A 16,694-nucleotide genomic window follows, 5' to 3' on the forward strand; every position below is an offset into this window, starting at 1 on the left:
AAAAACCTCACAATCCAATGCAGAAAGGCAGAAATATTAAATGCATCCTTTTCAGATCATGATGCAATAAAAATTATATGTAATAAAGGGCCATGGAAAGATAGACTAAAAAATAATTGGAAACTAAATAATCTAATCCTAAAAAATGATTGGGTCAAACAACAAATCATAGAAACAATCAATAATTTCATTCAAGAGAATGACAATAATGAGACAACATACCAAAACCTATGGGATGCAGGAAAGCAGTTCTTAGGGGAAGTTTTATATCTCTAAATGCTTACATAAATAAAATAGAAAAAGAGGAGATTAATGAATTGGGCATACAACTAAAAAAACTAGAAAAACTTAAAAATCCTCAACTAAACACCAAATTAGAAATATTGAAAACCAAAGGAAAAATTAATAAAATTGAAATTAAGAAAACTATTGAACTAATAAATAAAACTAAGAGCTGGTTTTATGAAAAAACCAATAAAATAGATAAGCCTTTGGTTAATTTAATTAAAAAAAGAAAGAAGAAAACCAAATTACTAGTATCAAGAATGAAAAGGGTGAAGCTACCACCAAGGAAGAGGAAATTAAAACAATAATTAGGAATTATTTTGCCCAACTATATGCCAACAAATTTGACAATCTTAGTGAAATGGATACATATTTACAAAAATATAAATTGCCCAGATTAACAGAAGAGGAAGTAAAATACTTAAATAACCCCATCTCAGAAAAAAGAAATTGAATAAGCCATTGATGAACTCCCTAGGAAAAAATCTCCAGGGCCAGATGGATTTACATGCGAATTCTATCAAACATTTAAAGAACAATTAATTCCAATACTATATAGACTATTTGGGAAAATAGGTGAAGAAGGAGTCTTACCAAATTCTTTTTATGATACAAATATGGTGTTGATACCTAAACCAGGAAGAGTCAAAATAGAGAAAGAAAATTATAGACCAATTTCTCTAATGAATATAGATGCAAAAATTTTAAACAAAATACTAGCAAGTAGATTGCAGCAACTTATCACAAGAATAATACACTATGACCAGGTAGGATTTATACCAGGAATGCAGGGTTGGTTCAATATTAGGAAAACTATCAGCATCATTGAGCATATCAACAACAAAACCAACAGAAACCACATGATCATCTCAATAGATGCAGAAAAAGCTTTTGATAAAATACAACACCCATTCCTATTAAAAACACTAGAAAGCATAGGTATAAATGGAGTCTTCCTTAAAATAATAAATAGCATCTATCTAAAACCTTCAGCAAGCATTATATGTAATGGGGACAGGCTAGAAGCATTTCCAATAAGATCGGGGTGAAACAAGGATGTCCATTATCACCACTGTTATTCAATATTGTACTGGAAACCTTAGCTTTAGCAATAAGAGAAGAAAAAAAATTGAAGGCATTAGAATAGGCAAAGAAGAAACAAAGCTATCACTCTTTGCAGATGACATGATGATATACTTAGAGAATCCTAGAGAATCAAGTAAAAAACTACTTGAAATAATAAACAACTTTAGCAAAGTTGCAGGCTATAAAATAAACCCACATAAATCATCAGCATTTCTATATATTACCAACAAAGCCCAACAGCAAGAGATAGAAAGAGAAATCCCATTTAAACTTACTGTAGACATTATAAAATATTTAGGAGTCTACCTTCTCGAAACAAACCAAGAAACTCTATGAACACAATTACAAAACACTTTTCACACAAATAAAATCAGATCTAAATAATTGGAAAAACATCAGTTGCTCATGGGTAGGCCAGCTAATATAATAAAAATGACAATCCTACCTAAGCTAATTTACTTATTCAGTGCCATACCAATCAAACTACCAAAAAATTATTTTATAGAGTTAGAAAAAATAATAACAAGATTCATTTGGAAAAACAAAAGGTCCAGAATATCAAAGGAACTAATGAAAAGAAATGCAGGGGAAGGTGGCCTAGCAATTCCAGATCTTAAATTGTATTATAAAGCAGCAATCATCAAAACCTCTTGGGACTGGCTAAGAAATAGGGAGGTGGATCAGTGGAATAGGTTAAATATGCAAGACACAGTAGTCAATGACTATAGTAATCTATTATTTGATAAACCCAAAGACCCCAGCTTCTGGGATAAGAACCCACTCTTTGAAAAAAACTGCTGGGAAAACTGGAAAAGAGTATGGCAGAAACTAGGCATAGACCCAAAATCTCACACCATATACCAAAATAAAGTCAAAATGGGTTCAGGACTTAGATATAAAGGCTGATACCATAAGTAAACTGGGAGAACAAGGAATAGTTTACCTATCAGATCTATGGAGAACAGAAGAATTCATGACCAAACAGGAGATAGAGAACATTAAAAAGCAAAATGGATAATTTTGATTACATTAAATTGAAAAGTTTTTGCACAAAAAGCCAATGCAACTAAGATTAGAAGGAAGGTAGAAAATTGGGAAAGAATTTTTACAACCAGTCTCTCTGATAAAGGCCTCATTTCTAAAATATATAGAGAATTAAGACAAATTTATAAGAACACAAGCCATTCCCCAATTGATAAATGGTCAAAGGATATGAACAGACAGTTCTCAGATGAAGAAATTAAAGCCATCTATAGTCATATGAAAAAATGCTCTAAATCATTATTGATTAGAGAAATGCAAATCAAAACAACTCTGAGGTACCACATCACACCTATCAGATTGGCCAACATGACAAAACAGGAAAATGATAAATGTTGGAGAAGATGTGGGAAAATTGGAACACTAATACATTGTTGGTGGAGTTGTGAAATGATCCAACCATTTTGGAGAACAATTTGGAACTATGCCCAAAGGGCTACAAAAATGTGCATACCCTTTGATCCAGCAAGAGCACTTCTAGGGCTATATCCCAAAGAGATCAAACAAATGGGAAAAGGACCCACATGTACAAAAATATACATAGCAGCTCTTTTTGTGGTGGCAAAGAATTGGAAATTGAGAGGATGCCCATCAATTGGGGAATGGCTGAGTAAGTTGTGGTATGTGAATGTAATGGAATATTATTGTGCTATAAGAAATGATGAACAGGCTGACTTCAGAAAAACCTGGAAAGACTTATATGGTCTGATGCTGAGTGAAGTGAGCAGAACCAAGAGGACTTTGTACACAATAGCAGCCACGTTATGCAATAACTAAGAGTGTTAAACTGAACCCTTCTCAGCATTACAAGGATCTAAGACATCTCCAAAGGCCTCGGAATGGAAAGGCTGTCCACATCCAAAGAAAGAACTATGGAAGTCGAATCTCTCTCACTATTTTTACCTTCTGTTGAGTTTTGTTTCATCTTTCTGATGGTTCCTCCTATTGGTTTTAATTTTTACTTACAAGTTCACTAATGTGAAAATACCATCTTGGGGAGGGTGGCGGGGAGAAAAAGGGAGAAAAAGGGAGAAAAATTTTCAACTCAAAAGCATATGGGAAAAAAAAGAAAAAAAGGAATTTTTAAAAAAAGGATGCACCAGTTTGAAACAAACAAAAAAAAAATCACTCTACAACCATAAATTCTGTAATGTTGCAATGAAAGATTTTCTCATTACTTTACTTAATTTTAATTTTGTCATAAAATTGAGATCTATCAATAATATACATTTATGAATATACAAAATAAAGAGAAAAATCTTACATAGAATCCCTTGAATTTAATAAGATAGAACCAAATGAGTAAGTAAAATACAAATAAACTAGAAAAAGAATCTTTTTTCCTGCTTTTCAGAAGTTCTATTTTCTTTTTTGGTTTTTTTTTGGTGAGGCAATCGGAGTTAAGTGACTTGCCCAGGGTCACACAGCTAGTAAGTGTTAAATGTCTAAGGCTGGATTTGAACTCAGGTCCTCCTAACTCTAAGGCTGGAGCTCTATCCGCTATACCACCTAGCTGCCCCTAACGTCCTATTTTCTTTGGCCTTTCTTTCTGTTGGTACTATCTCATTAAGATTCTGTCCCTTTAAAGGACAGCCCTTTTATATGGAGTAGGTTGATACTGAAAGAGGCCTTAAAATTACTTTTGCGTAAAGAAAAAACAAAACTGATAAAGCATGAACAATCTGATATCTGAACGGCATAGGTTGGATAGGATAACTTAAATGGTTGTCAGGAGTCAGGAAGACTCATTTTCCTGAGTTAAATCTGGCCTCAGACATTTACTAGCTGTGTGATCCTGGGCAAGTCACTTAATCCTGTTTGCCTCAGTTTCCTCATCTCTAGAATGAGCTGGAGAAGGAAATGGCAAACCATTCCATTATCTTTGCCCCAAAAAAAACCCCAAACCCAAATGGGGTCACAAAGAGTTGGATATGACTGAACAACAAATGATTAAGGTTACTAAAAATATCAATTTTCAAATGAGATGTGAACACTTTGGGGTAAAAAAATTAACTGTAGCATAAATATAAAGGTTTAAATTACCCTTCAAAGGACATAGGATGATGCCTCTTTTTTAGTGAACATTTTGATCATTTAAAGGTGCAGAGAATTAATGTTGATTAAAAACTTGGAAAATACGACTATGAAGAAAAATGAGTATAAAGTATGAGTATGAAGAAATACTGAAAGAGTTATATGAGAACCGTTAAATTAATAGTTGAATCTGCAAAGCATTGTGGTCCCTCGGCTTAATTCCATGTAATGGTTTAAGAGGGTAAAGCTCATAAAAAGAAAAATCATGCAAATGCTTGTAGACTAAAGGGTAATTTTAAAAGGATTATTGATGTCATTGGGGAGATTTAGTGAATTTTTTTCTTTTTCTTTTTCTTTTTTTTTTTGATTTGGTGAGTTTTAACTTCCTAAGTAGAGATGAGTCACTGAGTACCAGAAGATACTGATTTGAGTTGCTGAAAGTATAGCAAAGAGGCTGAAGGACCCTTGTAGGAGTAATCTTGAATTGGCAAGAGAGGAGAAACTCAGCAAGGGACAGAAAAGTCTTCGCTATCTGACCATCCTCTGAGAGATGGCTTCAGCTATGAGATTCCTGATTGGTTCCAACAACATTGGAACTCCTTGGATGAGAGTTTCAGGATGGCTGCTACCTTTCAGGAGTACCTGGAGTGTGGAAGGCTGAAGCTCCTTGCTGCCCTCTGTGTTTTGAAAGGGGAAATCAAAAAGAGGAAAGAATGTTTATAGCTGCTTTGCTCTTTGCTTTCTTGGAAGCAATGTAGAGATGTAATTGGATAATATACAGTTGTAGTGAGTGAAAAGTGGCTGGGCTCGGCTGCCTGGGGTGGGAGGAAAAGGGAGGAGGAGCGGGGAGAGAAGACACAAACGGGGAGGGAGGGAGAGAGAGAGAGAGAGAGAGAGAGAGAGAGAGAGAGAGAGAGAGAGAGAGAGAGAGAGAGAGAGAGAGAGAGAGAGAGAGATTTGGGGAGAGAGACAAACGGGGAGAGAACCAGACAGAGAGACAGAGTGAAGGAAAGAGAGTAATAGGGGAGAGAGACAGAGACAGACAGATGAGGAGAGACAGAGAGAGTCAGGGAGAGATAGAGAGAGGAGAAATTGAGAGAATCAGGGAAAGAGAGAAAAAGCCGGAGAGAGAGATTTTTGCAGTTCTCTGGCTTATGACCTCTTAGCTACTTTTACTACAGATAGCCCCGATATATAATGAAGAATCAGTGGATTTTAAGAGAGTACTGGAGAGCTGCAATCCGTAGGAGCTGGGGGGGAAAGTGGAGCTGTGGTTGAGAATTAAGAGGCTCTATTGTCCCAAATAAGAGTGAATACTTCCTCAGCACTCTTTTAAAGGTGATTTGTGAGTTGAAAGAGCTTGTAGATATTTTGTCAGAGAAGGATTAGGGGAGGATTTGTCTAGCTCTAGCATGGTGAGGATCAGAACAGAAGGTGGTAGAGAAACAACTTCATGTGACACTAATTTCCTAAATGGTTCAATGGTACCACACCCTATAGTTGACAGTGGGGAGTTATTCTGAGCACACTGGTTTTCCTCACTGTTGTGTTTTCCTGCCACATTTCTATGTGTTCTTCCTCTCTCTCATAGATGCTAAGAGTATTAGTGGGACAGTGTGACCTAGGTTTATATGTGGATTGTGATGTATTTATTACTCTGGCACTTATCTTAATATATTAGTACCTGTGATGTCATTATTACGTATTCTGCCTTATTGATAAGTAAATACTTATGTTTAAGATCTAAAAGTGACATCACTCCAAGTGGTTAGTTTGTGTGAATGGGAAACACATTGGTGGGAGCTTAGGACCTACAGAGATAAATAGGTGAAGTTCATTTCCGATGAGCCTCTACTTTGTAACATGCCTGGCATGGATCTCATATGACATGGCACACTTGTCACCGACCTTCACAGTATAGCCCATCACACTCAGGCAGCACTTGTTAAACTGTGGGTCTCCACTCCTATGGGTTTAAGAAGTGCTGGAGGGGTCATGAGTTTAAGAAGCCCTGAATAGAGCAACCATCCTCTTGGTTAACTCAATCATGCCAACCTTCCCTCATACTGACAGGTCTGGATTCCCGGAGAAGAAGTACAACCAAGTGACTGCAATTCAATCTTTGCAAGACCCGAAGGACAGCCCTGTTTGGGGAGGGAGCATACACTTCTACTTTTCATCAGCTCCTGAGCTTCTGTCTGTGTGCTTTTCATTTAGTCATAGTCAGTCAATAAGCATTTAAGCCCTTGTTATGTGGCAGACACTGGGATAAATGCTAGGGATGCAAAGAAAGGTGAAAATGCCGTCATTGGGATCATCTAGGAGCTCACATTCTAAAGCAGGAAGGATGTGCAAAGAAGGCATAGAAAATACAAGGTAAAGGAAAGGGAATCTCAAAATCAGGGCCAGAAAAAGACTCCTGCACAGCTGGGGCTTGAGCTGAGTCTCTTTTTAAAATAGCATTTTATTTTTTACAATTACATGTAAAGACAATTTTAAACATTCATTTTTTTCTATAAAATTTTGAGTTCCAAATTTTCTTCCTCCCTCTCCTTCCTCTTCCCTAAGATGGTAAGCAATCTGATATAAGTTATATATGTGTAATCATGTAAAACATATTTCCTTATTAGTTATGTTGTGAAAGAAGAAACAGAAAAAAAGAGGGGGGACCATGAAAAAAAAGAAGTGAAAATAGTCTGCTTCGATCTGCATTCAGACTCCATAGTTCTTTCTCTGGATGTGGACAGCATTTTCCATCATGAATCTTTTGGAATTGTCTTGGATCATTGTGTTGCTGAGAAGAACTAAGTCAATCACAGTTGATCATCTCACAATGTTGCTGTCACTGCATCCAATGTTTTCCTGGTTTTGGTTTGCGCTGAATCTTGAAGGAAGCCAGAGAAGCTAGGAGGTGGAGGGGAGGAGTGAGAACATTCCAGGTGTGGGGGATAGAAAGTGCAAAGGCACATAGCTAGAGGTTGAAGTGTCACATCGGAGGAACAGCAAATTGGCCAATGTTCCAGGATCATAAAGTATTTTAAAGAGGAATAATGCCTAAGGTGACTGGAAAGGCCATTACATAAAATCATCACAAGATAACATCATTAACTCTTAAACATAAAACATTTACTGAAAGATAAAGTAAAAGCACTAATAATCAATACCTCACAGTTAACCCATAAACTTGGATTATATTTTCAGACCTAATAATACACATAATATCCTTGGAGAAGAATGGATGCCTACTCACTGAAAACTATTTGAGGGACACATCAGTGAGGACAACTGATGTGGTTGGAGCAACTCATGTCTCTGGACTACAGGTCTTGATGTCCATGATTCTTTCAGGAACTATATGTACCACATGAAGCTGCTTCTCTGATAATTGTTCACCTTCTACTACTCTTCACTCTCCTGCTGTACAAATCTGCTCTTCTACTCTCAATTCAAAGCAACAGTGAAAAGTTCAATTCACAATCGCTGTTAAAAGGGTTATTAGAAGATGTTTAATGATGATAATAATAATAATACGTAACATTTACATAGCACTTATGTGCCAGGCACTATGCCAAACATTTTACAATTATTATCTCATTTAATCCTCACAACAATTCTGAGAGATGGGTGCTATTATTATCCTCCTTTTATAGATGAGGGAAACTAAGGCAAACAGAGGTTAAGTGATTTGCCCAAGGTCACACAACTAGTAAGTATTTGAGGCCAGATTTGAATTTGTGAAGATAAGTCTTTCTGATTCCAAGTCCAGTGCTCTATCCACTGCACTCTTTAGCTGCCCTCCTTCCTCCAGACCCATGCTGTATCCACCCAGCTGCCAATTATAATGACAAGCAGTTCCCTTTAACTATAGAAATGTGAAGCCACTAAAGTTAGTTTTCTAGGCAAGGCAGAAAAAACCCAATTCATTCTTCAATTAACCAGATTCTTCAAAATACAGTCAGCTCTACTATAAAAATCTTGTGCCAACAAAGCCATTCTTATGACAAAATCTTCTTTCCCCATCCACTTTTCCTTCTCATACCAGAAGGGGCAAAAGACAGCAACCAGGAATTTACCCAGGGTCACACAGCCAGAGGCACACAATCAGATTGTGGACTTGAACCCAGGTCTTCCTGATGTCATGGCTTGCTCTCTCTTCACTTGATTAGGCTATCTGTTTCTATACTATATGGAGAAAGGGGTGTACAGGGAATTCAGGGAGGACTAGGACCTCTAGTGTGAGGGCTTGACAAGTATTTTTCAGGGCTGCTCATCTACCTTGGGTGTCTACCTTTTACTCAGCTCTCACCTGTGACTCCAAGAAGCTGGAGCATGCATAGCAGCAAAATCTGGGTAAAACTATCTCAGCCTATGAGCTAAAGGAGATTGAAGGTAACCAACAGGTCTCAGACCCATCGGTGAGTTAGGGGCGTGTCTATCCCAAGCATGTGAAGACTTCCCCAATAGAATGGGCAGATGCGAACAAATTGTTTAATAGCCATGAAGGCAGCTGAAACATATGTCTATGGTCATACATAGAGGATGCCAAGGTCATCCACTGCATTCTGGGGCCATTGCCAGTCATCTTGAGTTTTATCTTGCCACTGGGCTTTGATGACTCTGGAAGAGAGAGTGAGTCGATGATTTTGTGCAGCTCTGCCTCACTGAAATCCAATTCATGCACAAGTCGGGACATTGCCCATAATGCCACTGGTCTTCTTCAAAAACAAAGGAAAAACAAAAACAAAACATGCACAAGTCAAGACCCTGTGGTGTCATTGGTCCTTTTGGAAAAATGAAGGACCAACGATAATGATATGGAGAAAATAAAAAATTTGGAAAAAACAAAGAGAAAATATTCTCTGTAGAGTTAGAGTTAGGGTTAGGGTTAGAATTAAGGTTCACTTTGTCCTTAGACTGCTTGTTTATTATTTCTCTTTGGGGACGTTAAATATAGAAGTATCATAATGTTTAAAAAATGCAGTTGGACATACTCAAGAACATGTGAGCTAACAGAGGAGAAGCCCCACAGTGTTAATAGTGGAAAAAACAACCACAAAATCCCCACAAAGGTCCTGTGACCTCATCTCTGTTACCTACATGTGTGAGCCTTGTTGGGCCTCAAGCTTCACATCTATAAAAGGAAGAAATGTGATTAAATGATCTCTTCTTAGCACTCAACTTTTCAGTCTTATGAGAGTTGGTCTGGGGGCCTCAGGATGCTAGAAGAAACCATGGCAATTGGACAGACTCAGAGATCACTGGACAAGTAATACTTTGATTTTGGTATTGAAAGGAAATGCTGAGGAGGAAGAGGATGCTAAGAATCCATCTTGGCCAAGTCACTGGGAAGTACAAGGACAGATTGGGCTCAGGTGATCCACTGATTATCCCCCAGGCATCCTACTGGTACAGACAATGGAGAATGAAATAAGAAGCTGAGCCAGAAAGATTGCTGGCTGAATAGGATGATGAGATAAGAGTAAAGCCACTGAGGCATGCTGGGGCAGCTTGGTGAGCAACAAACAAACTGAACCCGTAAGACTTTCCTTTCTCCCTCTGCCATCTTTAGCCCATGAGCAGCCCTCCACTAAGGATTCACTGCTCATTTTCCCCACCCTGGTTGTAGCTTAGGGATGGAAGCCATTCTGTTCCCAACCAATTGTCAATGCAGACAATCGGTAAATTAAGCAAACTGTTCCCAGATTGATTTGTTTTGAATCACATCCTGGTTTATTAATTATTCTCACTCATGTAAAGGAAAACAGGTGGCCACTAACTTCTGGCATGTCATGAGACTGGAAAGTGGTTTTTTCACTTAATGAGATGGAAGACATTATGACCTTTAAGTGAAGGAGGAGGGTGGTGGTGAAAAGCAAATTCTGATTCCACATAGGAGAGGAAGAACATGACTCATCATTATCCCCTAGACTCAATAAGAGAAGGGAGAAGGAGAGAGAGGAGGAGAGAGAGAGGGAAGGGGGGAGAGAGGGGGGAGAGAGGGAAGGGGGAGAGAGGGGGAGAGAGAGAGAGAGAGAGAGAGAGAGAGAGAGAGAGAGAGAGAGAGAGAGAGAGGAAAGGGAAAGAAAAAAAGAAGTAGAAGAGAGAGGAGAGAAGGGTAAGGGAAAGGTGGCACAAAGAGGAGGGAGTGAGGGAGAGAGACAGAGAGGGAGGGAATGGTAGTGAGGGGGGAGGGAAGGAGGAGAAGTGGAAAGAGAGAGAGAATGCTTACCAGTGCTGAGAAAGTGATATTGCCAGTGTCTTACCCTGAGGCTATTTGTTTGGCTTTATGTTGCTATTGCTAGTAAATGAGTTCGAAGGACATTTAGCACCAAACCCAGTTTCCTATTAAATCTCTGTATGTATTATTCTTTACACCTGAGGCCCCTTTTGTGTATGTGGTCACATTAAAGGTGAGACTGAGTCCCAGCTTCCTCTTCTTGGCAGAGCCCATTTACACATGTATATTAGATATTCACTTTTTTTTTCAGCTCAAAAATTAGATCTCTCCCTTCCCTGGTGGTGAGTGAGAAAAATTTTACTGTAAGCCTTTGGGCTGGGAGGGAGAGATGGCACTAACATATGATCTTGAATCCATGGTGCTGCTATTTCTCGGGTCCCTTTTGACTTTATTTACTGCTTTTAGGCCAATTTGTATTGGAGATGGGTCAGAGCAGGTTATGGTCTTTTGAATTCTAAAAGGTCTGAAGATCCACTAAAGATCCAGCAGTAGAGCCCACTGAGAAGCCATGTCTGAGGAGTGACCCACCCAGTAGTGGATTGACCTGTCATCCAAGATGTAGTGTGCCTGCAAGCAAGGGATCATCTCTCCTCTAGCTATGCCAAACCTGGAAGAGAACTTGGTGTCCAGAGGAATATTTTTTGTGGCCATTTTTAAGTTTGTGCCCAGTCTCCTGAGGGACTGAGGTGTTAGAAGGGAAAGCATACCCCTGGTTTATGGGGATGTTTGTACTTTGGTTTTTGCTAGAATCTTCTCTTTATTCTAAAAGCTAATTGATGTTACTTGGTTATCAATGGTGTTGAGGAGATATTAATGGGTTAAATGATGTTGGGGCACTGAGAGAACACACCAGGGAAGCTCAAGCTGATCACATTAGAAAGACCCATGACCCCCAAGACCTCAAGGGTACCCCTAAAACCCGAGAGGAGTCTTGTTCTGGTAATTTGACTCAATAGTACTAGCATATGTTAGAAAGTAGCTTCAGAATCTTTTGCCACATATATTATATAGATGTCTACATCCTGAGAAGACATACATACAAAGCTTTTATGTGGCATATACACATACACAATACACATATGATTATTTATATAGGTATGTATGTATATACACACACACATACATGTGAGTATATGTATATAACAGTGGGGCTTTTATGAAGGAATATTTACTTCAAAAGATAAAGTCACAAACATGCTAACTTACTCCTCCCAACACATTGAAGGCATAATGCTCTTCACAAACACCTCCACCACTACCACCTCATTCTCTGGGTCCTGGGAGGGAATTTTAGGTTCATAAATGAGCTCAGTTCCCACAGAGCATGGTGTCAGGTCTAAGTCCAAAAGCCCCATCAGGCTACAGTTCCAGACACACTGAAGCCCCAGGGCTTCCAGGATGAGGCAGTTGGCTGTAATATCCCACCTGCAATTCTGGCTCCAAGGTCACCATGGCTCAAACTCTGGATCTGAAAAGGATGTCTCTGGTACCTGAAACTGAGGACAAACAGAGAACAGAAACAGTCACCCCCAGGCTCATTTTTTTTAATAGGGCTGGGGTAAAAAGAGAGTGAGCAGAGGAAGACAATTCTCTTCCCTCTCACTGGTTCACTTTGTGACCCATGCTGGGCACAGGAGATAGGAGTCACTGAAAAGAGAGCAAACAGCTAGGTCTCACCACTTTTAAAGATGGAGAAAGTCAATCAAAGGAGGCACCCCACCCACATGATAGGGGATGTAGCAGGGGCATGCTTAAATGGCCCCTTGATGGCATTCTGGTGCCAGAACTGTGCTGCATAGATGTGGTAGGAAAATTCAAAGCCTGCATTAAAAAAATGCATTTTCATTTTGTGTGTTAAAATGATTTCATAGCTATTTACCATAAATGTGTCTGCAGCTCTGTATTATTTTTTAGCCTCTCTGATTCTACATAGAACTCATCATTCTGTATTTATGACATGTCTGTTGCTAGAGAAAAGATCGACGTGTCATAAATTGAGTACCATTTTTGCTGTGAAGTAGGAGAGCATGTAGAATGTATAAGAGAAAAACGTTGTGTACATATAAATATTTTGACCACTGTCAGTGAGAACAACTGCTATTATGGAATTACAAAAACATTTTTAAGCTGGCTTCCTGTGTTATACAGCTCCTTAAAGGAATGTATAAATGTCGTATTTTTTTATTTCCTTCACTGAGATGAGTCAATCCCTTGAATCTCTTATTTTATATTCCAGTGCACTTTATTTGCCCTTTAAAAATGCCTTATTCTATTCTTACATCTACATGCTTCTTAAAGGAACAGTTTGCAAATTCACAATTGTCTCTCAATAGACTAATCATAACAATTTTTAAAATGCTTTGGACCAGGTACTCTGGCTCAAATGCTCTCCTAAGCCACCAACTTCAATACAACAATCCTCAATTGCACATAAAAGAATCAGCAATTATGGATGACAAAAATTATTTGTTGTGCTACATGCAGCTTTCCATGTCCAATCATGAGTCTCTAGACCTGGATCATGAATGAGGGAATGAGAAATTGATGGTCATGTATAGTCTGCTACTTAATCAAATCTGTTAATTTTTAAATTCTTAAATTTTTCATTATAAACTTAATCAATATCTACATCAACAGAATCAAAAAATCCAAATAACATACAAAATAAGGAATAAAATGTTACAAAGATCATGGTTATATTACCACACATTTAACTATATAAAACCAAATATAGTCAGAACCAGCAAAGAAACAACCCCCACCCCACCCCCCCACAAAAAACCCCAAACACCTTTGTCATTTATCCCGGGTTAAGGTTCTACTGTTAGAGCTTTTGTTTAATTTTTCTTTTTTTAATAGAGTTGCAATCAGCAGGTATACTCTCCTTGTACAGATCTCTCTCTACATCTTTTCAAATAACTCAACCTCATTCGTTGTCTAGTAGTGGAGACAGAGTTAGCTGCCGCTAGAAAATCCATGAGAATTTACCTCACTTCATAGTGAGGCAGATGAACATAAGAAAGAGGAAAGATAAGCAGATGATCAGATGCATGCAGTTTAGGAATTAAATCTGCAAGAAAAAAAAGCTTTTGAAAGGATGTCTCTCTCATTCTCTATGCATACCCTCCGCCCCACTCCCTTTTTCTTACTTGGACCTTTTCAGGTCTCATCAGTCTCTTGGCTTAGTAGTCACAAGAAACTTCTGATGTGAAGCTAGGGCCCCTCTAGTCTTTTAATTGTTCAGTCATTCACTCAACAAACATGTTGAATGCTTGTCAAAATCTCTAGTGTTACAACTAAGGAGAGTTGTAAAGTGAAGTAGAGTTGGCCATCAGCCAACCTGAGTTGGTATTTCTCCCTTATTCCTCCCTCCCAACAGAAAGGAGACAGGCTGATTATTTCCAAACCACACCTATCTCCACCCGAACGGATGGCTCAGAGAAAGGACTTTGGCCTGTGGTCCCAACTGAATTCCTCTCCCCTCTCCACTCCACTGAGGGGTTAGGGATATGCTCAAAACTATCCTATTAAAAGCAACTCAGATGGCTAGAGATAACAGAAATGAACTCACTTTTATTTTTGCCACCAAAGATAATGTCCTTAATTTACTAGGATCTCTTTTCTCTGCTGGTTTGGAGAGATTACAAAACACAGGCTCTTAAAACTGATTATTAATCAAATGTAATAATGAAAAGCTCAGAGCCTCAAGGTTAGAGAATAAATTTCCTCTAAACATTGGCCAGAGACTGGAATCTCTGCTCTATCTCAAATTTTGTGCTGGTCCCAGGCAGCCGGCAAGATACAAATAGATAGTACATTGCATTCAGGGTCAATCATAGATGTTTATGAAAAGTAAAATAAGGACAATTAAAAATAATAACTTATAATAAAGTAAGGAAATAAACCAGAAGTCATTACCAGATGCCCCCAGCTACAGAAGGAGGGAAAGGAATGAAAGGAGCTAGGAATGCTAAAAAATCTCTAGTTGCTCTTCTGAAGCTCTGAAAAGGTGATCACTTACTAAGGTTAGTCTTTTTTTAAAAATTATTTTATTTTCAATTTATGGAACAAAACAAGCATTTCCATAACATAGTACAAAAAAAAGATGATTGCACATGAAACTGCAAATCTACCATGTACAACTTGCTCTTCCCTCCAACTATGCAATAAAATTATCACGTACGTTTCTTTTTCTTTCCTTTTTTTCCTTCCTCCTCCCCTCCACCCTAGAGATGGCTGCCATTAGACTCAAATAGACAGAGACAGAGACAGAGAGAGAGAGAGAAATTATTCTCTACATCTATTTATCAGTTCTTTCTCTGGATGGAGATAGAATCTTCCTTCACATATCCTTTTTATTTATGTATTTATAATAGTCAAAATGACTTATTTATTCAAAGTTGTTCTTACAACAATATTGCTTTTATCACATACAATGTTCTCTTGCTTCTGCTCACTTCACCCTCCATCATTTTGTACAAGTCTTTCCATGTTTTTCTAAGCTCCTCATTTCTTATAGCACAGTAGCATTCCATCACAACCATTCATCACAACTTGTTCAGCCATTCCTCAGTTGATGGAGATCCCTGCAATTTCCAGTTTTTTGCCACCACAAGGAGAGCCACAATATACAACCCATTCATACTCAAAGTTATGATTATTATTTGTGAATTTCCCTCCATCTTATTTTTACTCGCTATTTTCTTTCTGAGCCTCTTTTTTAACCCTATCCCTGTTACCTTATCTCTTCCCTCCACCCTCCTACCCCTCCCACTTTACCCACCTCTCCAAAAGTCCCCCTACCCCCAGCTTAATCTCATTGGGTTTTCCCCTCTCTGGAGAGCAGGGAACTCCTGAGGCTAGTTTGCTACTCAGACTCTCATCCTTAATCACACATTGCAAGAAGTCCTTATGAACCTGATTGACTGCCATGATTTAGCCTCTCAGCTCCCCTAGCACATCTTCCTAGCTCCATAGTGAATCTTGTCCTATATGTGGGACTATAAAACCCAAGTTCTTAGCTAGAATTCATACTCTGACCCTGGCCTGTGCACCAGCCAATTTAAGCCCTGGTTAAAATAGCATTGTACAGGTATCAAGGATATAAAGAATCACATAGCATAGAATTTACCATCTAGATGGGGAAAAAATGCATTCACAAATAAGAAGTCAAATAACATTATGAAACAACAGCAGAAAGCAAAGTATGGTAAGTAGTACAGATGGTAAATGCTATGAGAGTTTATAACTAAAATATTCATTGTTGCTCAGAGTAGTTAGGTAAAACTATTCATAAATGGATGGAGTGGGGAAGGAAGTGAGAGGAGGGAGGAGAGGGAGAGACAGAGATAGACAGATAGAAAGAGACAGACAGAGAGATACAAAGACAGAGAGAGAGAGAGAGAGAGAGAGAGAGAGAGAGACAGAGAGAGAGAGACAGAGACAGAGACAGGGAGAGAGAAAGATTTATTAAGTGCTTTTTATGTACCAGGCACTGTGCTAATTGTGGAGAACACAAATACAAGCAAAAAGAAAGACATAACCCACACTCAAGGAACATATCCTAATGGGGAAAGTCAGCACAAAAGGGAGCTGAAAGGGGGAAATGCTCCCTCCCAGGGGTAAGTTATACAAGTCCAGAATGTCGGGAACAGAGCTGGCTGAAAGGAAACATGGCTAGCCTGGGCACTCTTCCAAAGAAAATTCCAGGAGGAGCAGAACTGAATTGAGTATTGAAGTTCAGGGATGGGGAACTTGTGTCCTCAAGGCCACACATGGCCCTCTAGGTCCTCAAGTGAGGCCCTTTACTGAATCCAAACTTCACAGAACAAATCCTCTTAATGAAAGAATTTGTTCAGTAAAATTTGGACCCATTCAAAAGGCTGTACTCAAGGATCTAGAAGGTCTTAAGGCCCCAGGTTCCCCACCCATGGTCTAGTTGATGGAAAGGAGAGGAGAAGGTAGTATAGTCTATGGACCAGAGACCAATCATATGGTCTCCAAGGAGATG

This window comes from Phascolarctos cinereus, unplaced genomic scaffold (assembly GCF_003287225.1).
Source record: "Phascolarctos cinereus isolate Bilbo 61053 unplaced genomic scaffold, phaCin_HiC Scaffold_9;HRSCAF=440, whole genome shotgun sequence".
NCBI classification, from domain to species: domain Eukaryota; kingdom Metazoa; phylum Chordata; class Mammalia; order Diprotodontia; family Phascolarctidae; genus Phascolarctos; species Phascolarctos cinereus.